We start from the raw sequence: 15,012 nt of genomic DNA, 5'->3' as shown, positions 1-15,012 counted from the left end.
GGACCCGATGGCATGGAAGGCAGCGCGATGTCTAAGGAAGGCATCACGCTGCCTTCCGGTGAAGAGCCTGTGAGATCCATCCCCCTGGATCTCACAGGCCGGAAGCTGTATGAGTAATACACACAGTATTACTCATACAGCCAATGCATTCCAATACAAAAGTATTGGAATGCATTGTAAAGGATTAGACCCCCAAAAGTTCAAGTCCCAAAGTGGGACAAAAAATAAAGTGAAAAAAAAATTTGAAAAAATAAAGTTTTCCCCCCAAAAAATTTTAGGTTTCAAGTAAAATTAAACAAAAACGTCATTTTCCCCAAATAAAGATTAAAAAAATTGGTTAAAAATAGGGGAAAAAAAAAAAGTATACATATTAGGTATCGCCGCGCCCGTATCGACCGGCTCTATAAACATATCACATGACCTAACCCCTCAGATGAACACCGTAAAAAATAAAAAATAAAAACTGTGCTAAATAAACAATTTTTTTGTCACCTTACATCACAAAAAGTGCAACAGCAAGCGATCAAAAAGGCGTTTGCCCACCAAAATAGTACCAATCTAACCGTCACCTAATCCCGCAAAAAATGAGCCACTACCTAAGATAATCGCCCAAAAACTGAAAAAAATAATTATACATATTAGGTATCACCGCGTCCGTATCGACTGGCTCTATAAAAATATCACATGACCTAACCCCTCTGATGAACACCGTAAAAAATAAAAACTGTGCTAAATAAACCATTTTGTCACCTTACATCACAAAAAGTGCAACAGCAAGCGATCAAAAAGGCGTTTGCCCACCAAAATGGTACCAATCTAACTGTCACCTCATCCTGCAAAAAATTAGCCACTACCTGAGACAATCGCCCAAAAAAATAAAAAAAATATGGTTCAGAATATGGAGACACTAAAACATCATTTTTTTTGTTTGAAAAAAGCTGTTATTGTGTAAAACTTACATAAATAAAAAAAAGTATACATATTAGCTATCGCCGAGTTTATATCAACCGGCTCTATAAAAATATCACATGACCTAACCCCTCAGATGAACACCGTAAAAAATAAAAAATAAAAACTGTGCTAAATAAAAAGAAATTGTCACCTTACATCACAAAAAGTGTAATAGCAAGCGATCAAAAAGTCATATGCACCCCAATATAGTGCCAATCAAACCGTTATCTCACCCCGCAAAAAATGAGACCCTACCTAAGATAATCGCCCAAAAACTGAAAAAACTATGGGTCTCAGACTATGGAGACACTAAAACATGATTTCTTTTTTGTTTCAAAAATGATATTATTGTGTAAAACTTAAATAAAAATCAAAAAATTATACATATTAGGTATCACCGCATCCGTATCGACCGGCTCTATAAAAATATCACATGACCTAACCCCTCAGATGAACACCGTAAAAAATATTTAAATAAAAACTGTGCTAAATAAACAATTTTTTGTCACCTTACATCACAAAAAGTGTAATAGCAAGCGATCAAAAAGTCACACGCACCCCAAAATAGTGCCAATAAAACCGTAATCTCATCCTGCAAAAATCATACCCTACCCAAAGTAATCGCCGAAAAACTGAAAAAATTATGGCTCTCAGACTATGGAAACACTAAAACATGATTTTTTTTGCTTCAAAAATGAAATCATTGTGTAAAACTTACATAAATAAAAAAAAAGTATACATATTAGATATCGCCGCATCCGTGACAACCTGGTCTACAAAGATATCACATGATTTAACCTGTCAGTTGAATGTTGTAAATAACAAAAAATAAAAACTGTGTCAAAACAGCTATTTCTTGTTATCTTGCCTCACAAAAAGTGTAATATTGAGAAACCAAAAATCATATGTACCCTAAACTAGTACCAACAATACTGCCACCCTATCCCATAGTTTCTAAAATGGGGCCATTTTTTGGGAGTTTCTACTCTAGGGGTGCATCAGTGGGGCTTCAAATGGGACATGGTGTCAAATAAAACAGTCCAGCAAAATCTGCCTTCCAAAAACCGTATGGCATTCCTTTCCTTCTGCACCCTGCCGTGTGCCCGTACAGCTGTTTACGACCACATATGGGGTGTTTCTGTAAACTACAGAATCAGGGCCATAAATATTGAGTTTTGTTTGGCTGTTAACCCTTGCTTTGTAACTGGAAAAAAATTATTAAAATGGAAAATTTGCCAAAAAATTTAAATTCTGAAATTGTATCTCTATTTTCCATTAATTCTTGTGGAACACCTAAAGGGTTAACGACGTTTGTAAAATCAGTTTTGAATACCTTGAGAGGTGTAGTTTCCTAGATTGGGTCACTTTTATGGAGTTTCTACTCTAGGGGTGCATCAGGGGGGCTTCAAATGGGACATGGTGTAAAAAAAAACAGTCCAGCAAAACCTGCCTTCCAAAAACCGGATGGCATTCCTTTCCTTCTGCGCCCTGCCGTGTGGCCGTACAGAGGTTTACGACCACATATGGGGTGTTTCTGTAAACTACCGAATCAGGGCCATAAATATTAAGTTTGGTTTGGCTGTTAACCCTTGCTTTGTAACTGGAAAAAAAATATTAAAATGGAAAATCTGCCAAAAATGTGAAATTTTGAAATAGTATCTCTATTTTCCATTAATTCTTGTGGAACACCTAGAGGGTTAACAAAGTTTGTAAAATCAGTTTTGAATACCTTGAGGGGTGTAGTTTCTAGAATGGGGTAATTTTTCTGTGGTTTCTATTATGTAAGCCTCGCAAAGTGACTTCAGACCTGAACTGGTCCCTAAAAATTGGGTTTTTGAATATTTCTGAAAAATTTCAAGATTTGCTTCTAAACTTCTAAGCCTTGTAACATCCCCAAAAAATTAAATATAATTCCAAAAATGATCCAAACATGAATTAGACATATGGGGAATGTAAAGTAATAACTATTTTTGGAGGTATTACTATGTATTATAGAAGTAGAGAAATTGAAACTTGGAAATTTGCTAATTTTTCCACATTTTTGGTAAATTTGGTATTTTTTTATGCAAAAAAAAATTCTTTTTTGACCCAATTGTAGCAGTGTCATGAAGTAAAATATGTGACGAAAAAACATTCTCAGAACGACCTGGGTAAGTAAAAGCGTTTTAAAGTTATCAGCACTTAAAGTGACACTGGTCAGATTTGCAAAAAATGGCCAAGTCCTTAAGGTGAAATAGGGCTGAGTCCTTAAAGGGTTAAGATGCGAGCTGTCACAATTATGGTGAGTCTTGAAAAGAAGGGAAATGGTTTTAAGTTTTGTCAAGTCCTTCTCTTCCTTCGCTGTGCTAATTCCCAAAACATACTCTCTGGTGCGTTTCTTCAATTCGCTTAATGTCAAACCTATGTACAATAAATTGCACAGACAAGTAGTTACATAAATCACCCCAATTGTATTGCATGTTATAGCATGTGTGATGTGGTAGACCTTGCGGCCTGTACCATCTGTGAAGGTGGTGGTCCTCAACATTGGGACAAGCAACGCAGCTGCCACATGGACGGTATCCCCATTTAGGTCCCTTTGAACTAAACAATTTATTCGGATTCATACCTTGGTAGTGGCTGTGTACCAGAATATCTTTACGGTTTTGCTCCCATCTATAAGTTAGAGAAGGATTCGGAGGGAGATATTTTCACAAAGTTGTATCCATTATGAGAATATTCCAATACTTCTTCACAATGGAGGAAACTTCTTTGTGTCCTGAATTAAATGAGGTGATTCTGCCAGTCTTATACGTCAAATTAATGTACATGTCATTCTCATTGAGGGACGTCATAGATTTCCGTAGATCTTCCAGTGTGCCCTGCCAAATCATGAGAATGTCATCAATATATCAACTCCACAGGTGGACTTTCTCGATCTGTTTGATGTGATTAGCTAGGAAGATCCTCCTCTCCCACAGCCCCAGGAAAAGATTCCCATACGAGGGCGCACATGCCGTCCCCATAGCAGTTCCCTGGAGCTGTAGGTAGTAGGATCCTGGAGCTGTAGGTAGTAGGTAGTAGGATCCCCTAAACGTGAAAAAGTTACGTCGTAGTGCAAAGTTGAGTAGTTCCAATACAAATGTTCCGTACTCACCTCTGATGTTGGATTTCATAAAAAAATGTGTGGCGCCTAATATCTCATCCTCATGACGGATGGATGTGTAGAGTGTCTCAACGTCACACGTCACAATGATCATATCCTCCTCCAATTGTAGTCCGTCGAGCTTCCGTAATAAATCACCTGTGTCCATGAGATAGGATGGGAGATTCTCAACCAAAGGTTTTAAAGTATAATCAACCAATTTGCAAATCGGTTCACACATATTATTCCTACCTGATACAATAGGATGACCAGGTGGAATATTCTCATTCTTATGTACTTTGGGAAACATATAGAATGTCGCCACTGTTAGATGCTCCACTAGTAAACATTTCTGCTTCTTCAGGCTAATCACCCCTTTCACAACCGCTCTCTCAAGGATTTCACCAAGTTCGCACTGGAATGTGTATAATAGATTATATGTCAATTTCTTAAAACATTTGGAATCTTCCCACTTGGAATTAAATTTCTTACTATGTATTGCTCCATAGAGGTCTTATTCCACCAAATCTTCAAACGCTTGTGTAAAAGATTTTGAAAATTCACCTTTATTTCTCGTATGTTTCTTTGTTCCAAATCCTGTGTAATATTGCTGCCTCCATTAAAAATAGCTTCAGCTTGAGTTTTCCCCGAAGCTTCCCGGGCCAGATAATCCACTGTTATAGAATATATATAAACCTCTGCAAAAACAAAGAGCACACTATTATTGCAGGTAAACCAACACCAAAAACCTATACAGCTCCTGACAAATTAATTGCTGTGGGTAACCAATATGGATCACAACCCCCAAATATAGACACACAGCATACTGTATATAAATAATTACTTTATTTCTCACATATACAAAAATGGTTAAAAAAGAATCCAAGCAGCAAACAAATACAGGAATCAAATAGGACTACATATCAAGTGTCATACATAATCAGATGCAAAACTTGTGTAGCTAAATTTCTTGTGATATAGATACCTCGCACCTGCTAAATTAACAAAGAAGACAAGGACATAGTATAAATCCCAGATAGTACAGTACCATTGTCTATCACGCAATAATAAATAGATGACCAAGGCTATCTATCCAAAAAGAAACAGCTAAAAAAAGGTGCAAAGTGCATGAAAATGAACAGTACTTACAAGAATAGTGCATAAAAATGATAGTGATGATCAGTGTTGTCCTGACCCCGACGCGCGTTTCGCCGTCGCTTTATCAGGGGAAGAGTGTGTTGTACATCCTGACCTTATATACTCTAATAATTAGGGCAAATATTGACACATGGGAAAATGCTTAAAAGAATATATGGCTACTGGGAATAAAGATGGTGTGCGTTCAACAGTGGAACGAAAAATATCACTTCAGGTTCCTGGTAGAAAATCAACCATTCATCACATGTGTGGATAACCAGGATGGAAAAATAAGTGGAAAGCTCCCTGATGAGTCTCTGTCATTTTGCCACTCTGTGGCCTTCTTCTGATGTTACCAACTCCATACTCGGTCATTGTGCCACTCTGTGGCCTTCTCCTGATGCTGCTGCCACCACCTCCAGACTCGGTCATTGTGCCACTCGGTGGCCTCCTCATACTGCTGACAACTCCAGCCTCGGTCATTGTGCCACTTGTTGGCCTCCTCATACTGCTGCCACCTCCAGACTCTGTCATTGTGCCACTCAATGGCCTTTTCCTGATGCTACCAACTCCATACTCGGTCATTGTGCGTACTCGGTGGCCTTCTCCAGATGCTGCCAACTCCATACTCTGTCATTCTTCCACTCGGTGGCCTTTTCCTGATGCTGGTGCTGCCGCCACCTCCAGACTCGGTCATTGTGCCTCTCGGTGGCCTCCTGTCACGACCATGGTCATGGTCGTGACTCCTGGCACCGCGTGCAGTCGCCTGCGGTTTGGCTTTGTTCTCAATCACAGGTGAGGGCTGCAGTATGTTGCCTCACGGGTGGTTGCCGCTGGCAACATTATAGTATTGGCAGTATAGCAGCCTGAGCTGTTGCTAGGCAGCTTGCTGTCAAGGGCAGGCGGTTCCACCCGACTATCTGTCTTTGTATGTGTGCACTTTCCCTGTTTGTGGGGCACGAGGTTTATGCATGTGTGCACTGTGACACCTCCCTTCACTTGACGTTGTCCGCGGCAATGTGTGGTGTTGTGTGCATGTAGTGGCAATGTCTCGGCCTGCTGGCTGTTCCCCAGGACATGGTTGCCACCCATGCCGTTGCCGGTGGTAACAGGTGTAGTGGAATGCTTGTTTGTGCTTTTCCCTTTAAGTGGCTTCACTACCCTGTCTGGCCTTGGAAGGGTTAATTCCCTTTCCAGTGTGTGTTTGTGTGGGTGTGGCCACTTGGGCTATTTAGCCTCTGCTGGGACCTGTAGCTGAGGGGTACTCCAGCCTTGCAGTAAGCTGGAGGCATCCTCCTGCTCTCTAATACCATCTGCCAGTGGGGGCCACCCTTGTGGTCATAAATATTATGTCACGATATTACTTTATGTGTGTGTGATGTTTATTCTTACTGCAGCTATGGATCTGGGTTCCTGTGTGTTATTGTGTGTGTGCTGTGTCCTTTCTATGTTTGGTGTGGACGTCAGCATTTGAGCACGGGATCCAGTCAGTGTGTCTGTGGCAGGTAGGGGTGGAAGTTGTTTTACTCACCTGCCATATCCATAGGCTGTTTATGTTTCCCCTTCCTTGCAGTTTGGCCAGTTTAGACTCCTGTTCGTCCGTGTCAAGGAGGAACAGGTTGTCTTACCCAGCTCCTAGTTCAGGGATCCCTTGAGGGCTAGTAGGGACCCGAGGTTCCTGAGTATGAGTCTTCCTACCTTCAGGGTTGGCTCATACAGCTAGGAGTCAGGGTCAGTATTAGGGATGTGTTAGGAGGTGACCTGCTCCCTAATTCTGTTGTCCTGGTCAAGCAGCCTCCTTATTCCTTAACATCACACGGATGAGGGTTTTCCCCACTCTCATCCGTGACACCTCCTCATACTGCTGCCAACTAAACAATCTCTTGTTGTTGTGCTACTCTGTGGTCTCCTCATGCTGCTGTCACCTCCACAATCTCTCATCGTCATGCTACTCTGATCTCATCATGCTGCTGACACCTCCACACTTTGTGCGCCACTCTGTGGCCTCCTCAAGCTGCTGACACCTCCACAATCTCTCGTTGTCGTGATACTCTGGCCTCCTTATGCTGCTGACACCTCCACACTTTGTCTCCCTGCCACTCTGTGGCCTCCTCAAGCTGCTGCCACCTCCACAATCTCTTGTCGTTGTACTACTCTGGGGCCTCCTTATGTTGCTGCCACCTCCACAATCTTTCATCGTCGTGCCAGTCTGTGGCCTCCTGATGCTGCCGCCACCTGGCCACTCTGTGGTCTCCCCATGCTGCTTCTACCTCACCACTATATCATAGGTCCACTCTGTGTACTTCTCATGCTGTTCCCATCCTACCCACTTCATGACTGGTCCACTATTTTGCCTTTCGGCCTGGCTGACATCATGATTTATTTGACCCCTCTTCTGATCTGTCAGAGGGAAGGAAAAATGAGACGCACAACAGATCCTGTGTGAGTAGCAGCTGTAAGGCCTGTATGGTCCCATCAGAATTGGCTTATGATTTGGTAGCCAAAAGCAGAAGTGGGTACAAAACACAGAAGACATGCAAATATTCCATTCACATGTCATCTCTGTTTTAGATCCACTTCAGTTTTTTTTGGGCATTAGCAATACTGATGGTTTATTGAGCAAATGCTGACCAAGTGAAGGTGTATGTGCAGTTTCCCACATATGTGTGTAAAGGGACACTTTAAACAGCTGCATATTTATCAAATGTATTTGCAATGTATGGTATTTCCTATTTATCAGGCTGGCATTGTCATTACATCTATTCACCCCTAGGTGGTGCTGTCATTACTTAGACAGAACAGAAAGGAAGTAGTTATTTAGTGTGAGAGTCAGAGAGAAGAGAAGTAAGTTAATGGAGGAGAGAAACAGGCCTTATCCACAATGTGGCTGCAATTTCTTTCTTTCGGGACCTGATCAATCCTGGAGAGGACAAACTAAGAGTAGTTACAGCAGATTACACAGCATGCATCTCTAATTACCACCAATCTACTTTATGTACACAAGGGTCTTAAGACCAAGTTCCCTTGATCATGGGGGTCCCAGCAGTCAGACCCTCATCAATCAGACACTTATCACCTGTCGTGTCATAGCTGTTGAACCTTTTCAAATTTGCTATCCTTAAAGGTTTTCTTTGGTTGCAAAAAAAGTAAATAAATAAAAAATCTGTCACAAAAATTTTTCAAACTAAAATAGAAATGCTCGCCTGTTAAAGGACCTGTGTCCACTTTTCCAGTTATCCTCTATCCACAGGATAGGAGATAACTAAGTGATCCATGGGGGTCCGAACGCTGGAGCCCCCACTGATCCCCCTTATTAATTGAGTGGCAGGTGGAGCATATGCCCTGCCTGTCCATCCATTCTCTATGGGGTCACTGGAGATGGCGGAGTACAGCGCTGGCTATTTTCAGTGGTCCCGAAGAGAATAAATGGAGCAGCAGGGCATATGTGTAGCCTGCCACACCATCAAAAAGGGGGAACAGGACCCGTTCCTGGGATAAGTGGGGGTCGCAGAATCAGACCCCACTAATCATATAGTTATGCCCTATGGTGTGGAGAGGATAACTTGACAACCCATTTAAATCCTCCACCACCAGTATCTCTCTACATGGCAGCAGTAATGTCTGTAAATACAGAATATCATCACTGCCGCCATGTAAACCATACGTGTCAATACTGGAGAATTTGAAGCACTGTGCAGAATTTTTCATTCATAAGTCCAACCCTCTTTGCAGGTCACAACCTTTAACAAAGCCCAAGAAAAAGTACTAGAAGAGCAATGTGAGCAAAAGGCACAAACGGAGGGTCATAACTGAAACAGAGGCATTAGGGTCACCTGAGGCAGGGTAATAGTGGGGATCCTGAAGCAGAGGTATTAGGGGGCAACTGGAGAAGAGGCTATATTAGGGGTGCATTTAGAGTGGGGGCATTGGGGGGCATCTAGAGCTGTGGCATTAATGGGGGTACACCTAAAGCAGAGGCATTAGGGGGGCCTAGTGCAGAGTCCCCCCAATGCCTCTCTGAACTCTGCAGAAAGCAGCACACATTCACAGATCTGAGTCTACTATAAACAAATCTCCTATTGCCCCCTTACAGTCTCCTACAGCTCACACACCTAATAAATCAGCCCAGCGCCACAGAGGAGTTCTTCTCTCCAGCAACCACAGTTTTGTGACAGCAGGGAGGGCAGGAGGATGACCAGACATGTTCTCTCCTCCTTCACAGCCAGCAATCCTGGAAGCTTAGAAGATACTGCGGGGCCTCCAGTACAATTTACACCAGTAGGAGGCTTTATCACTGTGCGATACTGACACCAGTGGCGTATCTACCATATAGGCAGACCACGCAGCTGCTATGGGGCCCATGCGGAAGGGGGGGTCCGCAGTGGAGGAGAGGTCCCGTCCCCTAATTGCTCCCATCTATCTTCCTAAAGCTAAAGGACCTTTGATGATGTCATCACAGGTCCTGTAAGGGAACTGCACAGTGTAAAGTGTAGTTCCCAGGTTAGAACAGTGCATCTGTCAGGACCTGTGATAGCATCATCTTCAACATCCCAGGTCCTGCAGGATCTAGCAAAAGAGCTGCACCAAAAATGGTGTAGTTCCCAGGTTTGAAAGGTACATCTGCCAGGACCTGTGATGACATCATCACAGGTCCTTTAACCCCTAATAGCAAGTATTAGAAGTTCACAATCAGCTCTGCGTTGATCCATACAGACTGGAATGGAGTGGTAAGAGGAGGTCATCCACTTTTCTCTTCATTTGCCCCCACCCATACCCTGTTTTTACTCATTGCTCACTCATATATAATACTTCAGACAGTTACAGTGACAACTACCTCATGTACCTCACACACACAGTGACCATAATGTATAACTGACCACATATATCTGTACACACTGCATCTATTATACCTATTATAGCTCTGTATGTATATATATATATATATATATATATATTTATATACACACACTCTGCATATATTACACAGTATTATAGATGCAATATGTACAGATATACAGTATATACAGCAGTGTACTAATATCTGAGGTATGAGGTATAATAGATGCAGTGTGTACAGGTATATAGTGTATTAAGCAGTGTACTGATATGAGAGGTACGAGGTAGAATAGATGCAGTGTGTACAGATATATAGTATATACAGCAGTGTACTGATATATGAGGTATGAGGTATAATAGATGCAGTGTGTACAGATATATAATATATACAGCAATGTACTGATATGTGAGGTACGAGGTATAATAGATGCAGTACATACAGATATATAGTATATTCAGCAGTGTACTGATATGTGAGGTAGGAGGTATAATAAATGCAATGTGTACAGATATACAGTATATACAGCAGTGTACTGATATGTGAGGTACGAGGTATAATAGACGCAGTGTGTACAGATATATAGTATATACAGCAGTGTACTGATATGTGAGGTATGAGGTATAATAGATGCAGTGTGTACAGATATATAGTATATACAGCAGTGTACTGATATGTGAGGTACGAGGTATAATAGATGCAGTGTATACAGATATATAGTATATTCAGCAGTGTACTGATATGTGAGGTAGGAGGTATAATAGATGCATTGTGTACAGATATATAGTATATACAGCAGTGTACTGATATGTGAGGTACGAGGTAGAATAGATGCAGTGTGTACAGATATATAGTATATACAGCAGTGTACTGATATGTGAGGTATGAGGTAGAATAGATGCAGTGTGTACAGATATATAGTATATACAGCAGTGTACTGATATGTGAGGTATGAGGTATAATAGATGCAGTGTGTACAGATATATAGTATATACAGCAGTGTACTGATATGTGAGGTAGGAGGTATAATAAATGCAGTATGTACAGATATATAGTATATACTGCAGTGTACTGATATATGAGGTATGAGGTATAATAGATGCAGTGTGTACAGATATGTAGTATATACAGCAGTGTACTGATATGTGAGGTACGAGGTATAATAGATTCAGTGTGTACAGACACTGTATATAGTATATACAGCAGTTTACTGATACGTGAGGTACGAGGTATAATAGAAGCAGTGTGTATAGATATATAGTATATACAGCAGTGTACTGATATGTGAGGTAGGAGGCATAATAGATGCAGTGTTTATAGATATATAGTATATACAGCAGTGTACTGATATGTGAGGTACGAGGTATAACAGATGCAGTGTGTACAGATATATAGTATATACAGCAGTGTACTGATATGTGAGGTACGAGGTATAATAGATGCAGTGTGTACAGATATATAGTATATACAGCAGTGTACTGATATGTGAGGTACGAGGTATAATAGATTCAGTGTGTACAGATACTGTATATAGTATATACAGCAGTTTACTGATACGTGAGGTACGAGGTATAATAGATGCAGTGTGTAGAGATATATAGTATATACAGCAGTGTACCGATATGTGAGGTACGAGGTATAATAGATGCAGTGTGTACAGATATATAGTATATACAGCAGTGTACTGATATGTGAGGTATAATAGATGCAGTGTGTACAGATATATAGTATATACAGCAGTGTACTGATATGTGAGGTACGAGGTATAATAGATGCAGTGTGTACAGATATATAGTATATACAGCAGTGTACTGATATATGAGGTATGAGGTATAATAGATGCAGTGTACAGATATATAGTATATACAGCAGTGTACTGATATGTGAGGTAGGAGGTATAATATATGCATTGTGTACAGATATATAGTATATACTGCAGTGTACTGATATATAAGGTATGAGGTATAATAGATGCAGTGTGTACAGATATATAGTATATACAGCAGTGTATTGATATGTGAGGTACGAGGTATAATAGAGGCAGTGTGTACAGATATATAGTATATACAGCAGTGTACTGATATGTGAAGTACAAGGTATAATAGATGCAGTGTATACAGATATATAGTATATACAGCAGTGTACTGATATGTGAGGTATGAGGTATAATAGATGCATTGTGTACAGATATATAGTATATACAGCAGTGTACTGATATGTGAGGTGTGAGGTATAATAGATGCAGTGTGTACAGATATATAGTATATACAGCAGTGTACTGATATGTGAGGTAGGAGGTATAATAAATGCAGTTTGTACAGATATATAGTATATACAGCAGTGTACTGATATGTGAGGTACGAGGTATAATAGATGCAGTGTGTACAGATATATAGTATATACAGCAGTGTACTGATATGTGAGGTAGGAGGTATAATAAATGCAGTGTGTACAGATATATAGTATATACTGCAGTGTACTGATATATGAGGTATGAGGTATAATAGATGCAGTGTGTACAGATATGTAGTATATACAGCAGTGTACTGATATGTGAGGTACGAGGTATAATAGATTCAGTGTGTACAGACACTGTATATAGTATATACAGCAGTTTACTGATACGTGAGGTACGAGGTATAATAGAAGCAGTGTGTATAGATATATAGTATATACAGCAGTGTACTGATATGTGAGGTAGGAGGCATAATAGATGCAGTGTGTATAGATATATAGTATATACAGCAGTGTACTGATATGTGAGGTACGAGGTATAACAGATGCAGTGTGTACAGATATATAGTATATACAGCAGTGTACTGATATGTGAGGTACGAGGTATAATAGATGCAGTGTGTACAGATATATAGTATATACAGCAGTGTACTGATATGTGAGGTACGAGGTATAATAGATTCAGTGTGTACAGATACTGTATATAGTATATACAGCAGTTTACTGATACGTGAGGTACGAGGTATAATAGATGCAGTGTGTAGAGATATATAGTATATACAGCAGTGTACTGATATGTGAGGTACGAGGTATAATAGATGCAGTGCATACAGATATATAGTATATACAGCAGTGTACTGATATGTGAGGTACGAGGTATAATAGATGCAGTGTATACAGATTTATAGTATATACAGCAGTGTACTGATATGTGAGGTATGGGGTATGATAGAGGCACCGAGTACAGTTATATTGTATATACAGCAGTGTACTGATACGTGAGGTACGAGGTATAATAGATGCAGTGTGTACAGATATATAGTATATACAGCAGTGTAATGATATAGGGGGTATGAGGTATAATAGATGCAGTGTGTACAGATATATAGTATATACAGCAGTGTACTGATATGTGAGGTATGAGGTATAATAGATGCAGTGTGTACAGATATATAGTATATACAGCAGTGTACTGATATGTGAGGTATGAGGTATAATAGATGCAGTGTACAGTTATATTGTATATACAGCAGTTTACTGATAAGTGAGGTACGAGGTATAATAGATGCAGTGTGTAGAGATATATAGTATATACAGCAGTGTACTGATATGTGAGGTACGAGGTATAATAGATGCAGTGTGTACAGATATATAGTATATACAGCAGTGTACTGATATGTGAGGTACGAGGTATAATAAATGCAGTGTGTACAGATATATAGTATATACAGCAGTGTACTGATATGTGAGGTATGAGGTATAATAGATGCAGTGTATACAGATATATAGTATATACAGCAGTGTACTGATATGTGAGGTATGAGGTATAATAGATGCAGTGTGTACAAATATATAGTATATACAGCAGTGTACTGATACGGGAGGTACGAGGTATAATAGAAGCAGTGTGTACAGATATATAGTATATACAGCAGTGTACTGATATGTGAGGTACGAGGTATAATAGATGCAGTGTGTACAGGTATATAGTATATACAGCAGTGTACTGATATGTGAGGTACGAGGTATAATAGATTCAGTGTGTACAGATACTGTATATAGTATATACAGCAGTTTACTGATACGTGAGGTACGAGGTATAATAGATGCAGTGTGTACAGATATATAGTATATACAGCAGTGTACTGATATGTGAGGTATAATAAATGCAGTGTGTACAGATATATAGTATATACAGCAGTGTACTGATATGTGAGGTACGAGGTATAATAGATGCAGTGTGTACAGATATATAGTATATACAGCAGTGTACTGATATGTAAGGTACGAGGTATAATAGATGCAGTGTATACAGATATATAGTATATACAGCAGTGTACTGATATGTGAGGTAGGAGGTATAATAGATGCAGTGTGTACAGATATATAGTATATACAGCAGTGTACTAATATGTGAGGTATGGGGTATGATAGAGGCACCATGTACAGTTATATTGTATATACAGCAGTGTAGTGATACGTGAGGTACGAGGTATAATAGAAGCAGTGTGTATAGATATATAGTATATACAGCAGTGTACTGATATGTGAGGTATGAGGTATAATAGATGCAGTGTGTACAGGTATATAATATATACAGCAGTGTACTGATATGTGAGTTAGGAGGCATAATAGATGCAGTGTGTATAGATATATAGTATATACAGCAGTGTACTGATATGTGAGGTAGGAGGCATAATAGATGCAGTGTGTACAGATATATAGTATATACAGCAGTGTACTGATACGTGAGGTACGAGGTATAATAGATGCAGTGTGTACAGATATATAGTATATACAGCAGTGTACTGATATGTGAGGTACACGGTATAATAGATGCAGTGTGTACAGATATATAGTATATACAGCAGTGTACTGATATGTGAGGTACACGGTATAATAGATGCAGTGTGTACAGATATATAGTATATACAGCAGTGTACTGATACGTGAGGTACGAGGTATAATAGATGCAGTGTGTACAGATATATAGTATATACAGCAGTGTACT

This window comes from Bufo bufo, chromosome 1 (genome assembly GCF_905171765.1).
Source record: "Bufo bufo chromosome 1, aBufBuf1.1, whole genome shotgun sequence".
NCBI classification, from domain to species: Eukaryota; Metazoa; Chordata; class Amphibia; order Anura; family Bufonidae; genus Bufo; species Bufo bufo.
This window is presented reverse-complemented; position numbering follows the sequence as displayed.